At 32.1% G+C, this 15,962-nt stretch overlaps 1 protein-coding gene across 2 annotated transcripts in view; it reads left to right on the top strand.

Moving 5' to 3' along the window:
• The first annotated feature begins 8,138 nt into the window (after positions 1-8,138).
• The window catches only part of LOC106878226 (protocadherin gamma-A4), a 110,829-nt gene continuing 103,005 nt past the window's right edge, over positions 8,139-15,962 (top strand). For both annotated transcript variants that reach the window (XM_089362773.1, XM_089362771.1), the window contains exon 1: positions 8,139-8,958. The gene's annotated coding sequence lies outside the window, so the exon portion shown is untranslated. The remainder of the gene's footprint in view (positions 8,959-15,962) is intronic.

Here is a 15,962-nt window from a genome sequence, read left to right as displayed (position 1 = left end):
ATAGTTAATCAAAATTATGACATGCACCGTCTGTGGCAATATGCTGCAAGTTTTAGGTGGCATACAATAAATTTTGAAAAAAATCTCCTTGCAATATCATGTTATAAAAAGATACGTTACTGGTGACTTCATGAATTTGTGGTTTTCTTTATTTGTTTTTCATTCCTGTCAATAATGCCAGCTGGTACTCATAAGGATTTTCTTTAACTACAGTAAGTTCCATATTTAAGAGATGAGGAATTATGTAGTTTCTACACAGAAGGTCAACATTTCCATCAAGTTTCTTATTGGTATACTGGCGCGTTCATTTGGATGGGTGTCTGTCACTGGTTTTTCTTGAATAAGGGTCGAGGAACATCGCAAAGCTGTGACACGAGGAGATATTGATAAATCTAGTAAAGCTGATCATGTATGGAAAAATGGAGACAACCTCCCCCTGTGGGATGAAGTTAAAATAATAGACAGAGAACACCACTGGAAAATATGGAAACTAAAAGAAGCAGCACATATGCTAGGACACAACAACCTCCTAAGCAGACCAAGTGCAGATATGAGCAGCATATGGGAACCGGTATTAAGGAAGGATAGGAAAATATTAGATTTATAAGCCCTAAAATTCATTCCATAATTGCCCACGGGCATATGGCATAGTGGTTAAGAATGCAGGCTACTAACCCCAAGATTTTGAGATCAATTCCCGGTAGTGACTTGAATAATAGTAATAACATTGAAAAATACCTTAGGAATGAGAATCTAGGTTCGTAATTTCCCCAAGACACCTGATGAAGGCTGGAGGGTATATCAGCTGAAACGTGTTAACAACAAACAAGATGAGGACAAATATCTGTCAAATGTAAATAATATACAGTAAGTTTGTTTTTTTTGGTAGGGTTAAAGATATTTTTGGTTCTGTTAAAATGTGAAGACAATGTTGTCAAGTTTGAAGTTTTGGGGCAATTCAAGCAACACAAAATAAAAAAATGCACTTCTTTATATATACATAACATACATACATACATGTGTGAGTGTGTGTGTGTGTGGTGTGTGCGTATGCATGTGCGTGTATATACATGTGTGTTTATGCATATGTGCATGTATGTGCATATGAATATCTATCATTCTATCTACACACACACATCTATATATGTACATATCTCTGGATTTGTGTGTGTATATATGTATGAATGAATGTAAATATGTATGGATGTATTTGTGTATGTGTATATATGTATGTATGTTGTATGTATGAATGTAAATATGTATACATGTATTTTTGTGTGTGTATATATGTATGTATGTATGTTATATGTATGAATGTAAATATGTTTGCATGTATGCATGCATATATGTATGCATGTCTCTGTGTATGTACATATGAATATACTTGCTACTTGCTGTTCTTAGAGGGCTGTCAATGTAATGGTCAGCTAAATAAAACTTAAGATGTAAGATAGTATTTCTGATAGCAATTCACTGTAAGAATAGTAGTTGACCACTTGTAAATATTTCTGAAAGTGTCTCTTATTAGATTAAATGCCAGAGCTTGAGGCTCTTAGTTGTCACTTTCAAATTAGGAACAGAAGTTATTCTAAGAAAATCAGTGATCCACTTTGCAAAATTCCTCTTGTAGCAGATCTATTTTTGATCTTGTATTTCAGGAGCATTTTTAACCTTATTTTACTTGGCATGTGAATAATATTGTGGAAATAAGTTTTTAGAGTGAGTAACATTTGTTAGAACTATTTTTAAAATTAAAGAAACTCCTGATCACATGATATAGTGGAAATTTTGTGGTTTATCTATTTAATGCTTTGTATTATATTATCGAAGTATGAGTAAACGCAAGATTTTGATTATGAAGTATTGTTTTAAGAAGAAACTGAGTTCTTATTTAATGATACTTATGTGTGTGCATTACATATATATATACATATAAATATACATATACATACATATATATATACATATGGCAAAAATGAAAATGGAGGTGGGTACAAAAATGACATACATCAGCCGGTAGACATTCTATTATGTCTATTTATTCTAAAATATAAAGAAGTATTATAAGAATACATACACATGCAAAGACTGTGTGTTACACATATGTACTAGTAATACACTAAAGAGTAAAAGATCAGTTCCTTACAGTCGTTTCTGCCAAGAGGTCATGATGTCCTCCATGCTATCTCCATCTCTTTAATGTTCTGTAGGGATGTGTAGGTAGAGTTTGGATGTTGAGTGTGCCTCTAGGCTTCATCAGAGGGTCTAAATGGTTAGGAGAGCTGATACATACAAGAATCAGTTACCAATAGGTACAGTATATTTCTCTTATTGGAAAGGGCATAAGAAAAACAGGAGCAAAACATAGTAAAATGGATTAGGTATAGGAAAGGGAAATAAGTCATGACTTATTTTCTTTTCCTATACCTAATCCATTTTACTAACTTGTACTCCTCTCACACTCTAAGTCTTGCTCCTTTTCTTCTTATGCCCTCTTCAATAAGAAAAATATACTGTACCTATTGGTAACTGATTCTTTTATATATTAGTTCTCCCAAACATTTAGACCCTCTGGTGAAGCCTAGAGGCACACTCAACATCCAAACTTTACGCATCCCTACAGAACACTGAAGAGATGGAGATAGTATGGAGGATACTGTGACCTCTTGAGGAACTGATGTTTTACTTTTTTATGTATTACTAGTACATATGTGCAACATACAGCCTTTGCATGTGTATGTATTCTTATAATACTTCCTTATATTTTAGAATAAATAGACATAATAGAATGTCTACTGGCTGATGTATGTCATTTTTGTATCCCCTTCATTTTCTTTTTTGCTGTATAAATTAAGGGTAGACCACTTTTTTACCCCCACCCATATATGACACTTGATTGCGAAATTGCCACGCAATAACCAGCACTTGAGTATTAATAATTTGGTACACTACCAGCAGCATATTGGATAGGTACTATCCCTTAGTTGGTTGGCTTCCCAACCTCTAACTCTCACAGAAATATATATATATATACATATATATATATACACACATACATAACTATATATACATGCACAATATATATACTATATTTACAATTTAGAATAGTGATGAATGATAACTCTGGACTCTGTGACAAGAATATGTGGAGTTCTTTACTAATCTAAACAATGTTGTTAACCTGGTGTGCTAACAAAGAGCTTAGAAGGTATTTTGCTCGGATTGATAATCCCTCACTAAAAACTCTGATTTCATAAACTGACACACATATACATCATCATCATCATCATCATCATTATCATCATTATCATCCATACTGACATGGATCAGATGGCTTGACAAGATCCAATGTGTCCAAGGATTACATTGTTCTCTAAATGAGTGTCTGCTTTGGCAAGGTTTCTATGGTTGGATGTCCTTCTTAATGCCAACCAATTTTTGGCCTGCATTGAGTGTCTTTTCTTTCTGTGTCAACATTTATGAAGTGTCCATGAAAGTTGCAAGACAATAACCATGTGTATATTATGCGTGTATTTGTGTGTGAGAGAGAAAGAGAGTGTGTGTGCATGTGCATGTGTATGTGTGTGTGTGTGTGTGTGTGAGAGAGAGAGTGTGTATGTGCATGTGTGTATGTGTGAGTGTGTGTGTGTGTGTGTGCGTGTGCATGCGCATGTGTAGAAATAATTTTTTATGTCTGAGATATATGTCTTTTACAACTGTTGCAGATAAGCTATTTAGCATTGTTGAATAAAGTCAGGGCTAATATATTTTAAAGTAATGAAATTCTTAGATAATTTTTTTACGTCAAGGAATTTGTAATTAATTGAAATTAAACTGTGATGTGAAAGAACCATTAGCGTAATGGATCAATTCTGATAAAGAAAAAAAAAAACAAGGAAGACAACAATGAAATTTAAATTGATTAGATTAATTAAAAATAGAATATGAAGCATGTGTAGGTAGCGACTTTGATCCTGAAGATATGATGACAAAATATGTTTCAGTCTTATTTAGACCTCCTCATTGAAATTGTTTCATTACCAATGATTTTAGAAAAAGAAAACTTGAGGTATTTTGTGAATAAGCACTGAGTTTGTGTTAACTTGAAATAAGCAAGCTATACTTACAAATAACCTGGAGGCGCAATGGCCCGGTGGTTAGGGCAGCGGACTTGCGGTCATAAGATCGCGGTTTCGATTCCCAGACCGGGCGTTGTGAGTGTTTATTGAGCGAAAACACCTAAAGCTCCACGAGGCTCCAGCTGGGGATGGTGGCGAACCCTGCTGTACTCTTTCTCTCACTCTTACTTCCTGTTTCTGCCTTATATGTCATGCAGTTAGGTTCAAACCAAAACCACATGGTTGGGAACTAAACATTTTAACCACGTAGCAATGTCTGTGGCTGTAAATAAACTTAGAGAAGTATCCAAATAAATTTCAAATCATTAATTCAATTCAAATTATTCTTTCACTCCTGTGTAAATATTTAGCCCTGTATCAGAATCTGTGATAAAAAAAAAACAAGCAAACAAAGAAAGGCATGCTCATTACACAGTTTTATTTTTGATTTACTATATATCCAAGTCCTAGTGCCAATATAGAGAAATCAATATCAAAATCAATAATTTTATCAACAAGTTGTTTCTTTAGTTCTTATTCTAACAAATGTTTCTTGCCAAAAACTTGGCTTTTGTAACAAGTTGGCAGAAACTAAATATTTTGACAGGAAGTGTTCCAAATTTAGTTAATTTTTTTTTGAAATCTCCTAAGAATTCCTTTCTTAATTAACAAACGAAATCTCAGAAACTTTACAAAAGCAGTTAGTATAACGTAATACTGTTTTATCAGTAAAACTAAAACAAACAATAAAAACTTATATTTTTCTTCCTCCCAAGAGATTGAAATGTTGGACTAATGTTTATTTAAAGTTCTGCTTTAGAAGTGGCTAATGAAAATAACAGACTCTTTGCTTTTCTTGTTTTGTTTCATTCAGAATGATATTACTAGTTTTGTGTGACTTGTAAGAAACAAAATCATATACGTCTTAAGATATATTGTTTTCATTCTTAACTGGAAATTAAAAAAACAAAAATCAAAGTAACTAGTAGCTTCTAATACAATACCTTAAATTCCTTTAAAGATTGTTTGTTTATTCTTAGACATCTAAATAGTTTTATCGTTTAATAATTTCAGTCATTGTACTGAGGCCATGCTGGGGCATTGCCTTCAAGGGTTTAGTTGAACAAATTGACCCCAGAACTTATTTTTTAAGTCATGTACCTATTCTATTGATCTATTTTGCTGAACTGCTAAGTTACAGGGACATAAACAAACCAGCACTGGTTGTCAAGTGGCAGTGGGGGGACAAGCAAAAACAAAGACAAATATATATATATATATATATATATATATACATACACACAGGCAGATACTCACAGACAAACACAAGAACATACACACACATATACATATATATATATGAGGGAGTGCTGAAAAGTTCCTGGCTTTAAGGGTATCACAAAATGTCTGGTTGGAGGCCCAACATTCCAAGTTCTTTTACAGGGGTTAGAAAAAAGTGAAGGACTGCTGCAATAAGAGTGTGAATCTGAGACGGGAATAGGTTGAATAAAATCATAATTAATTGATTCTATTTTATTTTCTTTCATCCAAAGCCATGAACTTTTCAGCACCCTCTTGTATACGTATATATGTTGGCCTTCTGTGCAGTTTCCACCCAAATTTACATACAAGGTATTGGTTGGCCTAAAGCTATAGTAGAAGACACTTGCCCAAAGTGCCACACAATGGGATTGAACCACAGCCACTTGGTTCCAAAGTGGGTTGTCTATAACCTGTTTGAGTGTCTTATGAAAGAGAAAGAGAAAAAGAACCCCACAAACTGAAGCTTGGCATAAATGCATGAAGCAAAGTGGACTCTGCTAAATACATCTGTGACCAGCAGTTGTATTATGTTGGGCAAAGGTTTAGGTCAACCTAAATATATATTACTTTAAATACCATTATGTTTTGGAATCCACCTGTAATAAATTTCATTAAATGTATCCAATATTTTAGTTACGACAATGATAAAAGTTCTTTTATTCTGTAAATACTAATTCAATAATGTTTACAGAAAACAAATAAGCAGAATAATTGTATTCTTTAAGATTTATGACATTGCTATTCACGAATATAGGCTCTGCCATAGTTTCCAATTATTCCTGGTGCTTCTCATGGGCCGGGCTATCAGTAATGACTTTCGTCTCCCTGTGTTCCATTCTAGCAAATGATTTGTAAATGATAAAGAAAATGAATCCTAATTTAGTTTAATTAAAATAGTATAAATATGGAATTTTTTTTAATAATATGTAATGACTTCCTTAAAAACTATCACAAAATTTAGAAATATGAGAGAACGAGCACTTTGAGAACTTTTGATAATTTTTAATCCGCTCAGATCTAAGCTAGAAATATATATATATATATATATATATATATATATATATATATATATATATATATATATATGTATATATATGTATCTATAAAAAGGACTAAATTGAAGGAATATAAAGCAATGCTATATGGTATCCATTAATATCCACAAATATATATAAATATAAAATGAAATATGCTGCAATATAAAGAGAAGGGAAATTTTAAAAATTTTATATTATATTGGAAAGGTATAAACAATATACTACATAAGTTGTTACATGGAATATAAGATAATATATATATGGGATATGAAATTATGGTTAGTTACATGGACTTAAAAAAGAATATCGAAAATAAAAAGATATTTGTATAAACGCAGCCTATATAATAAGAGTTATATTAATAAATATAACAACATACAGAGGAATTTAAAATTAGATCTCAGTAATATAAAGGGATATGTAGGTATACAAATTTATTTGAAAAGATGTGATGGGCTATGAAGTAATATGAAAATTACATGTATAAACATATAAAATTGATACATATTTTGATGTATATGTGTGTATATACATATGTATCTATGTATATATATGTATGTATATTTGTATATATATATATGTGTGTGTGTATTTATATATATGTATATATATATATATATATATATATATATATATATACATGCACACGCACATGTATATTTATATATATATATGTATGTATATGTGAGTGTGTATATATATGTATACATATAGAAGCATGTTTGTCTTTGTTAATATGTATTTACATATGAATATGTTTGTATGTGCACATGCACATGAGCATGCAAACACACACACACATATCCTTAAGTGCATCTGCTTGTAAGCATGTATGCATTTGTGGATACATGCATATATGTCTGTTTGGAGTGGAGTGTGTACACAAATTTAAGTTTGTATATGTACATACATACATATACACATACATACATATATATATATATGCATGTATATATATATATATATATATATATATATATATATATATATATATATATATATATATATATATATATACATACATACATACACATATATAAAGAAATACAAAAGAAAATCATATCAGATGTAAATATTAGAAATTGCCCCACCACCACAACCTCAATGAAAAAAAAGACAGAAAGGAAGAAAAAGATAAATAAAGTATTATATATTCAAGTAAATATTTAATACTCTGAATGAGAAAAAGAATTCCTTAACTATGATAATATTAATACTTGGAAAAAAAAAAAGTCTAAACTATATATATAAAAGAAATCAGGTTTTTCAAATAGATTTTATTCCTTTTGCATGGTAACAATGAGTTGAATTTTGTATATTTGGAAAAGAAAAAGGGAAAAATGGAAAAGAAAGAGATTTAAAAAATTGTATATAAAACAAACACACCAAAACTCTATCAGATGGAATGAAATAAAAGAATATATTTCTAAATAATGCTGATGTAGGTTTCTGCAAGATATTTAGATTCTGTTGAAATTTCTGCTAGAATAAAAAGGAAAAAGAAAAGAGAAAGAGAAAGGATTATTTTCACAATGCTGTCTGTTACCTGTAAAAATAATGGACTTTACCGATGTTTTAATTGAACGGTCTCCATCTCTATTGATTTATATACTCTCTCTCACGCACACAAACACACATACACTCACACACAAACACACATACACTCACGCACAAACACACAAACACACATGCACAGTGTTACACAGGTACACACCATACATAGGCATGTGGTGTGTGAGTGTGTATCTGTATGTGCATTGTGTGTGGTTTAAATATGTCTCTATATGCATGTAGTGTATGTATATGTGTATGTGTATATGTGCATGTATGTGTATATGTGTGTGTATGTGTAGGGTGTGTGCGTGTGTGTGTGTGTGTGTGTGTGTGTGTGTGCGTGTGTTTCATACTGAACCAGAGTTGTGAGAGAAAACAGGACTTCAAATTCCACATTGATCTGAGTGTGTAAGAAACTAGCTTACACTACCTACAACTTCATACACAGACACACACACACGCACAAACACACACACAAACAAAACATACAAACACAAATACACACACACACACACACACACAAACACACACACACATACACACATATACATATGCACATAAGCACAGCATTTAAACAAGAGCAACACATTCATATATATACATACATACATACATACATACATACATATATATATATATATATATATATATATATATATATTGGAAACTACACTGTTCTACCTATTCACACTTACATGCAGGAGAAAAATTTATACTTCTGCCCACTCACTGACTCTGTACATACACAGTTAGAGTGAGTAAGATACACCAGAGAAGAATGTACTCCCCAGGTTCTCATTGGTTCTGAAATACAACATATATCTATCAACATAACACCACAGTACTGCAGTGCTTACAGTAGCCTTCTTCACTGTAACACATGGATTGTACACAGGCTCATCTTAACAACAGATACAACTGCACAAGTAAGCTTAATTTTTTTTCTCTCTCTCTTACTCTGCTATACTTTTAAAAGAAAGATGCATTATGATATATATATATAAATATATATATATATATATATATATATATATATATATATATATATATATATATATATATATATATATATATATATATATATGTATGTATGTATGTATATGTATATATATATGTATGTATATGTATATATATATATGCATATGTATATATATATATATATATATATATATATATATATATAGATAGATAGATAGATAGATAGATAGATAGATAGATAGATAGATAGATTTATATGTATATAAACATGAGGGACTGATACAATTTTTTTTTTTTCATAATTCAGGAGAAAAAAAAAATAAGTGTGAAAAAGTATTAATATTTAGTTTTATTACTTAAATATTAGAAAAAGTAATATATTTTTTTTTTTTCAATCTTAATGAATGAAAATTAAATACCTTACCAAAATACTTTAACAATTTTTACATAGATTTTCTCCACTTAAATATATTAGAACAGTTTGGTTACTATAGACTGCAGTGTTTTTATTTTTTGTTTTGTTTTATTATTATTTTTTTTTATTACTTGAGGCACAAAAGGATGTAATGCCATGTTTTCTACAGCAAATAGTTTTAGACAATTTAGCCAGCTTGGTTCCACAATGGTACTACCAACTCTGTTTTACTTTCCTTCTTTACTTTCCCTTCTCTGCAATTGTCTCCAGCCTTCCTACTGTACTCCACCTTCTGGTTTCCATGTAAATGCTATGGCCCAGAGCTGTTACAGTGTTCGCTGAATAAAAGCATGAATACTGTATGGTTGAGAGAACAATTCTCTATTGATTGCCTCTGAAGGAGCCTTTTGTTAACTTCTGCAATATTACACTGGTCAGAACTGAATATTGTCTGATGGTGCTGCCAGAGCTTTCCTTTAGAAAATCAACTTTCATTTGTGTATGTGAAAGTATGTGTGTATGCATTTATGTGAAGAAAGAAAAGCATAATATTCAAATATATATATATATATATATATATATATATATATAGAATTAGATAATGAAAAATATATGGAACTGTTCTTACTATTCTATTGCCAAGAACTTCATAAAATGTTAAGAAAGGATTTATTGAATTTCTTGGCCAAAAATAAGTTGTTTCGATAATCTCTATTTTTTATTAATATGTGCATTATAACCTTTTCTATAAGTTCTGTGGTTCACAATATAATATTTATTTGGTTGTATTATGAATGTAATATGTGAAAGAAGTTAGTAATATTACTATGGACAAATTTGAGGTGAGTACTTTTTATTCAGTTTTTCCAATAAGTGTTTGCAGAGAAAATATATTTTAATGAAGAATAAGAGGTGGGCAGCCTATACACAAAATATTTTGACATTAATAAGAAAGTTTTAATTTTGTTTGTCTTGAACATATTCTTTTGTTATAATCATGTGATGCTCTGTTTTTTTTTTGTTGCTTTTTTTCCATAAAATTTCCCATCCTTTTTACCATTTAGTGATTAATGATTAATGATTATAATTATCATAGTAGATACTTAACAATTTACTCACAAAGCGAATCATGGCTCAGTTCTGAGTTAAGCTGGGTTTAAGGAGTTGTGTTCTTGCTGTATCAGTTTTTTTCATGTGATAGAAAAGGCTTTCTCTGATTGGATGCATGAATGCAATGAAAAATGCAATCTAGGTCAGATCATTGATAAAAGCTGGAATGGAGAGAGAGTAGGATAGAGAACTTTTAAAAATTAAACGGGTGTAATTTTTTTTTTAAACTGATTTTGATAGAAAGTATATGAAACAAAGTTTTGGAAAGAATTATAATTTGAAGCTTCTCTTATTCATTTACAACTGCACGAAGTATCGACATAATACTACCTGTGATGATGCTGAACTTGTTCTGACGATATTGAACTTATATCTAACTTAACACTCACTGTCTGATGAAGATAGCTGCCACCATAGATTGCTAAAATTTATTTAAATTATGTATTTAGCTTCATCCTGTTCAGTTTCATGTTCAAATCATACTGAAGTACAACTTTGCTTTTCATCAGTTTATTTTCCAATAAAGTAAGTAGTTATAATATAGTGTGCTTATATCAATCATTCTCATGTTCCTACTGAAATTAATCATGTGTCCTTAGAGGGAACCCTTATATTATTCATTCTAGTGTATATTTTCGTTTTCTTTTAACTGAATTCTTTAACTGAATCATTTAACTGAATTCTTTAAATGAATTATTCCATATGTAAAAATATATACACATGAATATGTATCATTCCACTTGAAGGAAGAAAAAAATGTAGAGTACTAGACTAAATGCTTTGTTGTAATTTGTTTTATATCTTTGCCTTCTGGGATACTATCATTAGAGGGGCTGAGTTTCCCTGTCATTTATCCAAGGTCAATGAAATAATTATTAGATAGTGTTGTTGCTGTTGTTGTTTAGCATCGGGTCAACCTTGACTGAGCATAGTACATGCATGAGCAAAGCAAAAAAAAGAACTCTAGCGGTGACCAAACCACATTTTGGGTACTAAGGACAACATTAACCAATATGTTGTCCTTTATTTTAAGACAGTGGGTGTGATTGGATTGACATTTAGCTACTATTTCTTTCATGGCAAAATCACCACATGGAGGTGCCCTCATTGTGGCCCATATAAATACCTGTAATATTTTGAGGCTAATCTTATTGTCTGTATCTTTCCATTGCATTTGTCACTCTGGTGTATTTTATCTTATGTTTCATTGAAAAAGTGATTTAATTTACATAACTCAATCCAAACAGGGAGCCTCAAAATAGTCTTTCAACTGCAAGAAAGAACAGCCACATATCCTTCAAATTACACTCAACTATCTTAAACAAGAAATACAAATTGTGATAACGTAATTCATTGCTATCAACATCATTTTACATTTGCTTTCCATGCTGGACTGGGTTGTATCGGTTGTCATGAATTGAGTGAGTCCATATTTAGTGTTATCATCCTAGATAGGCTGGAGGACCATTTCCTGCTCTCATGTTCTGCTTTGTAATTACGATAATTATGTACACACACACACACACACACACACATGCACGCACGCACGCATGCACACGCACACACACACACACATACACACGCACGCATGTGAAATATGAATCACAGGGGATCAGGAATTACTCTCTTGTCATTCATTTAATTTCATATTATGCCCTGTACTTGACTAATATCTTATTCTGAAACATATATATATATATATACTGAGTTCTAACATCAGGTTGTTAGTATTGCTATGCCTAAGCAAAATGTTAAAATATATACAAATATATATATGTCGTGTGTGTGTGTGTGTGTGTGTGTGTGTGTGTGTGTGTGTGTGTGTGTGTGTGTGTGTGTGTGCATGGCTGTGTGGAAAGAAGCTTGCTTCCCAACCACATGGTTTCGGGTTAAGTTCGATTGCATGGCACCTCGGGCAAATGTCTTCTACTACTGCCCTGGGCTGACCAAAGCCTTGTGAGTGAATTAGGTAGATATAAACTGAAAGAAGCCCATCGTATATATGTATATGTCTATGTGTGCATGTCTTTGTGTCTGTGTTTGGCCCACCATCATCACTTGACAACCTGTGTTGGTGTGTTTATATTCCTGTAACTTAGCACTTCAGCAAAAGAGACCGATAAGTACCAAGCTTAAAAAATAAGTCCTGAAATTGATTTATACAGTTCTATATTTAAGAGATGAGGAATTATGTGCATTATTTATATTATTTACAATTGACAGGCAAATGGCATAGTGGTTAAGAGCGCGGGCTACTAACTCCAAGATTCCGAGTTCAATTTCAGGCAGTGACCTTAATAATAATAATAATAATAATAATAATAATAATAATAACAACAACAACATTGAAAAATACCTTAGGAATGAGAACCCAGGTTCGAAATTTCCCCCAAAACACCTGATGAAGGCTGGAGGGTATATCAGCCAAAATGTTGTGTTAACAACAAACAAGATGAGGACAAATATCTGTCAATTGTAAATAATGTAAATAATGTGGAATTGATTTGTTTGACTAAAAGGTAATGCTCCAGCATGGTCGCAGTCACATGACTGAAACAAATAAAAGAATAAAAAAATATAAAAGCAATAGCTATTACATCATCTAATAACACGTAAAAACTGTTCCAACTTTTTATGTATGCTGCAACTAATGCATATCATTAAAAAATGTTAATAATATAAACACAGGCATAGCTATGTAGTCAAAAGTTTGCTTCCTGGTTCAATTACACTGAGTCTCACACATACGTTAAACTTTATTGGAATGTTTGAACTTCAGTTTAGACCATAATATTTCTTCCTAGCTCTTGATGACACTAGTGTCTTAGCTAAGTAAGATTTTAATCTTTATTCATTTCTTAATAGTACTATCTACTATGAAGTGTCAGTAAATTTCATCTCACCTCTGTCCTCTGGTTGCTGACAAAGTTCCACCATGAGGTGCCATGGAGTTACATCAGTGATCAGGTTACAGAAGTGCAGCAAAACATTTTCATTTAATGGACACTAGTGTGAAGAAATAAACAAAAAGTGGTTATAATTTCTTTTAAAGAAAGGTATTGGTATGACTGTATGGTTAAGAAGGTTGGTTTGCAACAACATGGTTCCAGATTTAGTTCCACTATGTGGTACCTTGGGCATTTATTTGTCTTCTAGTATAGCACTGGGCTGACCAATGCCTTGTTAGTGAATCTGATAGATGGAAAGTGTGTAGTAGCCCATCATAATTATGTACATGTGTGTTTGTGTGTGTTGGTGTGTGTGTGTGTGTGTGTGCGTCTGTGTGTTGGTGTGTGTGTGTGTGTGTGTGTGATGTTTGTGTATCATTTGTTTGTATTTGTCACCCACCACCTGCTGCTTGACAACCAGTGTTGGTTTGTTTTAAATCTCTGTAACCTAATAAATCCGCAAAAAAACCCCAGACAGAATAAATACCATTTTGAGAAGAAGAAGAAGAAGAAGAAGAAGAAGGTGGTGGTGGTGGTGGTGGCCTTGGGTGATGGTGGCCATGTGGCCTTGGGTTCAGTCTTACTGCATGGCACTTTGAGCAAGTGTCTTTGTGTCTTCCTCAACAATCAAGGGCTGACCAAAATCTTGTGAGTCGATCTGGTAGTTTGGTAGAGGGAAACTGAGGGAAGCCCGCCATATACATACATACACACACACACACACACATATGTATATATATATACATATACATACACACACACACACACATATGCATATATATATATACATATACATACACACACATATATATATTCATACATACATATGTGTTACATATATATATATATGTATATAGTTATGAGTGTCTTTGTGCTTATGTTTATCTGCCATCACTGCTTGACAACTGGTGTTGGTTTGTTTACATCCCCATAACTTAGTGGTTCAGTAAAAAGAGAAACAATAGAATTAGTACCAGACTTAAAAATAAGTACTGGGGATCGATTTGTTCAACTAAACTCTCCGAGCTGTTGCTCCAGCATAGGCACAGTCAAAAGACTGAAACAAGCATAAAAGGTGAAAAAAATGTTATCTAAAAAGGAACTTTTAGGATTTTACTTTCCATCTATTCTTTTTGCTGATTCCAGTCATTGGAATGTGGCCATCAAGATGAAATGCCACATTCAAAGATTTTTATCTCATCATATTGCTCCTAGTATCCATTTTATTGATCTCTATTTTACAAAGCTGCAAAGTTACTTTCCAGATGAATTATTTTTTATTTTACCTTTTTTTTTGACTGGCAAGGATGTGTGAAGCCATCAAACTTTAATACAGTTGTATATGCATACATGTATATATGTATGCATGTGTGTATGTATGTATGTATGTTTGTATGTATGTATGTATGTATGTATACATGTATGCATGCATGTATGTGTGTGTATGTATGTATGTATGTATGTATGTGTGTGTGTATCTGTGCATATGCAGTGTGTCAAAGTATATATATTTAAAGTATATATATACCTCGCTCAGAGATTTATTATATATATATATATATATATATATATATATATATATATATATATAGGGTTATGAGAGGTAATGGTGTCAATAAAACCCAAAGGCGTCAGGTAATGCTGAGTAAGAGCTATGGACAGAACATAGTTAAGCTCCAGGTTCGGTGGTTATGCAAATGAGGTGTCCAACGTAGGTCATATATCAGCATACACACACACACACACACACACACACACACACACATGTATGTATGTGTGTATGTATAGACAGGCACAGGCATAGTTGTGTGGTAAGAGGTTTGGTTCCCAAATGCATGGTTCTGTGTTCAGTTCCACTGTTTGGCACCTTTGGTAAGTGTCTTCTACTATAGCCTTGGATCAACAAAAGAATGGTCATGGGCTGAATAATGCCTCTAGTCATAAACCTACTTGACTTCAGTAACAAATCTAATAATAGCTAGTGCCGCTTGTAATGCAATAAATATCACAGCTCAAACTTTAAATGCCTCAATCCAATGACAGGGCCACTATATCATGTCTTGACTTGTTAAAGATAATAGCTAAATTTCACTGAAGATATTCTCCATGGACTGGTAGAGTTGTTCTGGAGTGGGGAGCTATGACAGAGATGACGATCACAACTTTCATCATTTGGCCCAATTTTTTTGTCAGTCATCTTTCATTCTCTGATACATATATATATATATATATATATATATATATATATATATATATAAAATTAAAACATAGGGTAAAAAATCAGATATTAATTAATATCGATTTATTACCAGGAAGCTAGCACGTTTAAAGAATCCGAGAGAATCAGAAAAAATATCTGAGATCTCAGGAGATTAAAGTATATGTTTATATATAACGATGACCACTAAAGTGGGCATTTAATGTGCTAGAAGTAGATCACATGTTGTGTCTACTAAGACCTAATGGTTCTCAAAAGAAT

This window comes from Octopus bimaculoides, chromosome 14, assembly GCF_046866305.1.
Source record: "Octopus bimaculoides isolate indiv1 chromosome 14, ASM4686630v1, whole genome shotgun sequence".
Lineage (NCBI taxonomy): Eukaryota > Metazoa > Mollusca > Cephalopoda > Octopoda > Octopodidae > Octopus > Octopus bimaculoides.
The sequence above is the reverse complement of the archived record's forward strand: the minus strand, read 5'-3'. Positions and strand labels throughout refer to the sequence as shown.